Source organism: Eumetopias jubatus, unplaced genomic scaffold (genome assembly GCF_037043125.1).
Source record: "Eumetopias jubatus isolate StellerSeaLion01/CBP00866 unplaced genomic scaffold, mEumJub1_p1.0 scaffold_4, whole genome shotgun sequence".
Taxonomy (NCBI): Eukaryota; Metazoa; Chordata; class Mammalia; order Carnivora; family Otariidae; genus Eumetopias; species Eumetopias jubatus.
The window spans coordinates 170052737-170058574 of record NW_028274810.1 but is presented as its reverse complement, the minus strand read 5'-3'; positions in this window follow the sequence as shown (position 1 = coordinate 170058574).

Here is a 5838-nt window from a genome sequence, read left to right as displayed (position 1 = left end):
CAGCCCTTTCTCCTTGGCTAGCAGGTGGCTGTCCTCTCCATATGTCTTCAGATGGTCTTCCATATGTGTGTGTCTGTGTCCATATTTTCTCTTCTTACGTGGTTATTGAATTAGGGCCCACACTGAGGACCTCATTACCTCTTTAAAGACCCTAGCTCCAATCTGTAGTACTGGGGGGAAGGACTTCAACATATGAACTGGGGAGGGGTACTGACTCAGCCCATAGTAGTAAGAAAGGATTTGATAGTGTTCTCTGGTTGTTCTTACTTCTTAGAATGGCATTGCCTTCTTTCTGCATCAAAGCAAGTTCTGGTTTATCATGAGGCATGACTTCTTGGAGCTGTCACCCTCTACACTTACTCAACAGGACACACTTACTTGTCCTCTCTCTGAGTCTCACTGAACTCTTGCACACTGTGGGCTCACTGGAGTTCTGTGTTCCTGGAGCCTTGAAAAGGCTATAGAGAGTGGTGTGACAATAAATAGCAGACGCCCTGCATGTATTTTCTCTATTCACATACATGCTCTGTTGTTTCTTTAAAAATACGAATTACTGGCAAAGAGGAAGTCAAACTCTCACTCTTTGCAGATGATATGATACTTTATGTGGAAAACCCAAAAGACTGCACCCCAAAACTGCTAGAACTCATACAGGATTCAGTAAAGTGGCAGGATATAAAATCAATGCACAGAAATCAGTGGCATTCCTATACACCAACAACAAGACAGAAGAGAGACAAATTAAGGAGTCGATCCCATTTACAACTGCACCCAAAACCATAAGATACCTAGGAATAAATCTAACCAAAGAGGCAAAGTATCTGTACTCAGAAAACTATAAAATACTCATGAAAGAAATTGAGGAAGACACAAAGAAATGGAAAAACGTTCCATGCTCATGGATTGGCAGAACAAACATTGTGAAGATGTCAATGCTACCTAGAGCAATCTACACATTCAATGCAATCCCCATCAAAATACCATCCACTTTTTTCAAAGAAATGGAACAAATAATCCTAAAATTTGTATGGAACCAGAAGAGACCCCCAAATAGCCAGAGGAATGTTGAAAAAGAAAAGCAAAGCTGGCGGCATCACAATTCCGGACTTCCAGCTTTGTAAAGCTGTCATCATCAAGACAGTATGGTACTGGCACAAAAACAGACACATAGATCAGTGGAACAGAATAGAGCGCCCAGAAATGGACCCTCAACTCTATGGTCAACTAATCTTTGACAAAGCAGGAAAGAATGTCCAATGGAAAAAAGACAGTCTCTTCAACAAAGGGTGTTGGGAAAATTGGACAGCCACATGCAGAAGAATGAAACTGGACCATTTCCTTACACCACACACAAAAATAGACTCCAAATGGTTGAAAGACTTAAATGTGAGACAGGAGTCCATCAACATCCTAAAGGAGAAGACAGGCAGCAACCTCTTCGACCTCAGCCGCAGCAACTTCTTCCTAGAAACATCGCCAAAGGCAAGGGAAGCAAGGGCAAAAATGAACTATTGGGATTTCATCAAGATAAAAAGTTTTTGCACAGCAAAAGAAACAGTCCACAAAACCAAAAGACAACCGACAGAATGGGAGAAGATATTTGCAAATGACATATCAGATAAAGGGCTAGTAACCAAAATCTATAAGGAACTTATCAAACTCAACACCCAAAGAACAAATAATCCAATCAAGAAATGGGCAGAAGATATGAACAGACATTTTTCCAAAGAAGACATTCAAATGGCCAACAACACATGAAAAAGTGTTCAACATCACTCAGCATCAGGGAAATCCAAATCAACACCTCAATGAGATACCACCTCACACCAGTCAGAATGGCTAAAATTAACAAGTCAGGAAACGACAGATGTTGGCGGGGATGCGGAGAAAGGGGAACCCTCCTACACTCTTGGTGGGAATGCAAGCTGGTGCAGCCCCTCTGGAAAACAGTATGGAGGTTCCTCAAAAAGTTGAAAATAGAACTACCATATGATCCAGCAATTGCACTACTGGGTATTTACCCCAAAGATACAAATGTAGGGATCTGAAGGGGTACGTGTACCCCAATATTTATAGCAGCAATGTCCACAATAGCCAAACTGTGGAAAGAGCCAAGATGTCCATTGACAGATGAATGGATAGAGAAGATGTGGTACATATACACAATGGAATATTATGCAGCCATCAAAAGGAATGAGATCTTGCCATTTGCAACGACGTGGATGGAACTGGACGGTGTTATGCTGAGTGAAATAAGTCAATCAGAGAAAGACATGTATCATATGACCTCACTGATATGAGGAATTCTTAATCTCAGGAAACAAACTGAGGGTTGCTGGAGTGGTGGGGGGTGGGAGGGATGGGGTGGCTGGGTGATAGACATTGGGGAGGGTATGTGCTATGGTGAGCGCTGTGAATTGTGCAAGACTGTTGAATCACAAATCTGTACCTCTGAAACAAATAATGCAATATATGTTAAGAAAAAAAAGAAGAAGAAGAAGAAGATAGCAGGAGGGTAAGAATGAAGGGGAGTAAATCGGAGGGGGAGAGGAACCATGAGAGATGATGGACTCTGGAAAACAAACTGAGGGTTCTAGAGGGGAGGGGGGTGGGGGGAAGGGTTAGCCTGGTGATGGGTATTAAAGAGGGCACATTCTGCGTGGAGCACTGGGTGTTATGCACAAACAATGAATCATGGAACACCACATCAAAAACTAATGATGTAATGTATGGTGATTAACATAACAATAAAAAATTTAAAGAAAAAAAATACAAATTACTGAGAATTTCAAGATGGCAACCACAAAGCACCAAAACAAGGGCTTCTAAGCATGAGGCCCCAAGTAATCGCACAGGTTCCATGCCCATGAAGCCGGTCTTGAAACAGATGTGGCCACCCACGGAAAGTATTGGTCATGTGGTACAGTAAAGGCTTCTCTGAGTAGCCTCACCCTTGAATTGGCATAGACATGGTATGCTTAGAAATCTTTTCTCTTCTTAGGGTTGCCATGTGGTTTCAGCGAAAATATCAGACACACCTGATAAAAATGTGTAGACTGAAATGCATCCATAAAATGTATAGATCAAAAATATACAGTCTACAAACTATGTTAATAGCAGCCCACATTATAGTTTCTGCATAAAACACTACATATTACGTGTTATAAATATATCTTATGTACTTATAAATATTAAATAAAATACAATATGCTACATGGTGCTGAATGTAAGTCATGTTATAATAAAGTGCTCTTAATTTTTTAAATGGGCATTTTTATATCTCATCTTCATTTCATCAGCAGAAAGCACATACAGACTGTCAGCTTCTAAGCTGGACACCTGGGTGCCCTAACCTTTTCCTGTCTGACCTTGCTGTTCTGTTTCAGCAATTTCAAAGTATGTGTCAGCCCCTAATGGTTTGTCAATCCAGCTCCATCTGTGTGTGGTTACTGAAATTCTTCCCAGTGTCTGGCAATCTATTATTTGATATTCCTGGTTTCTAGTGTTGTTGGAACTCAACATCAGTTTTTATGCTTCCAAGAGTATTCAATGAGAGTGTCAGGAAGAGTCAATCAGCTAGTTGCCTTCAGAGCCAATAAATCCACCTGCTATATTGTCATTTAAAAACAAAGAGTTGTGGGTTTTCTGGGGTCAACTAAAGCACAAGCTGTGTACTACCTTATAATATTGGTTTGGAACACACACACACACACACACACACACACACATACACACACATATTAGATGATATTGATGTGGAAGACACTGGCTCAAGAATACAACCAGAGTTATACTCAAGAATCCCTGTTCTTATAGGACAAGACATAAATGCATAAAAAAGTAACATGTCAGGAGTTGGAAGTGTTATTAAAAATTAAACAAGGTTGGTGTCCCTGGCTGGCTCAGTCGGTAGAGCATGCAACTTTTGATATCAGGGTCATGAGTTCAAGCCCCACAATGGACATAGAGCTTATTGAAAAAAAAAAATTAAACAGGGAGCCTGGGTGGCTCCGTCGGTTAAGTGTCTGCCTTCGGCTCAGGTCACGATCTCAGGGTCATGGGATCGAGTCCCGCATCGGGCTCCCTGCTCCTTGGGAGCCTGCTTCTCCCTCTGCTTCTCTCTCTCTCTCCCTCTCTCTCTCCGTCTCTCATGAATAAATAAATAAAATCTTTAAAAAAAATTAAACAAGTTTGGGGGTTATGGGGAGAGGCCATGGGAAGTGGGATGCTATTTTAGGTAGAGTCACTATAAACATCCTTTCTGACATGGTGACATTTGAGAAGAGACCAGAAAGAAGCAGCCACACAGAGATATCTGGGGGAAGGAATTCAGAAGGAACAAGAGCAAAGACCCTGAGGCAGGTTTGTCATGTGTTTGAGAAAGATCAAGGAAGCTAACATCCCTGGAGGACAGTAGGAGAAGATATTTGAGATTTCTTTTCATTGTAAGATGAGAATCCATTGGCATGTTTGTAGCAAGGAGTGCTGTGATCTATCTACTCGGGAAAAATAGACGTACGAGGCCAAAAGCTGAGGCAGGGAGGCCACTGGAAGGCAAAGGTACTAGTGCAGGAGAAAGACGGCGGCCGCTTGCACCAGGGCAGCAGCGGCGGCGACAGGAAGGTGTGCTCAGATTTGGGAAGAATCTGATAGATTTTCTAATGAATTAGATGTGAGGTATGAGTGGAAGAAAACTATCCAAGTTTTTAGCTCAAAGAGCTGAAGAACACAATCACCAACTATAATTTCACACTCTTTCTTCCTTTCTCAAGGGAGTACATGGTAATGCAAGTATGCATTTGATATGATGATAATGGACAACCTGTAATTTATTCAAATTTAGAAAATAAAATAACTTTTTAAAATTTGGGTTTTCTTCACTATTAAATAATAAAGTACATATAATATACCTCAAAATTGGTAGTTGCAATCCCTGTGTACGTTTAGATGTTTCTGCACATCCTTTATTTGGAGACCTAAAGAATAAACGAGTACTCCATGTTTCCCAGTTGGAAGCTTTTTTTAGGCTGTCTGAAATGGAAACTCCTTTGGAGAACACTGAGTATTTCTTTGTAAAGAGGCATAATCAGATAATGGCTTATGAATAGAGCGATCAAATAATTCATCATCCAAATGAAGATATGTTGAAGTATGAAGGGGAGTAATAATAATTATGCTGTAAAAGGGACATAAACAAACATGGTCCCAGGCTGCCTGGCTAGAGGGTATGATAATAATAGACACGGGAACAAACAGGTTGATACATAGGTTCCAATAGGCTGATCTGCTGCAGAGAGCTAAGATGTGTGACACATCAGCTTTGACCTTGGCTGTTTTGCAGTAAGGGCTGGTCTACCTCAATGGTGAGGCGTGGCAAGGGTTTCTAAGTGGAGGCGATTTTGAAGATGGGATGTAGGAGAGCCATCCGGTTTGGTTCGGTACAGTGTGGAGTACAGGGAACAGAAACTGGAATATCAGAATCTGGCCATGAAAGCTAAACTCAGGACAAGACTGTCATCCCAGCACCAGTGAGGGAACCAGAGTGGAAGTGCAGTCCCAGCCAGGGTACAGCCAAATGTCACAGTCCCATGAAGAGCCTTCAAGCATCCTCATGCATCCTAGGACAGTTCAATTGTCCCAAACCTCACCTAGCGATGGGGGCTTGGGCTGGGGGTGGGGGTGGGGGTTGCTGAGATTCTTTGGGCTCTACGTGCCATAGCTAAATGAGCCTTGAGAAAGCCAGAGGCTCAAAAAGGAATAATGCCTGAAAGACACTCACAATCTACAACATTTTAGACAAATAGAAAAAAACAGGATATGGGATACATCCTATAAAAT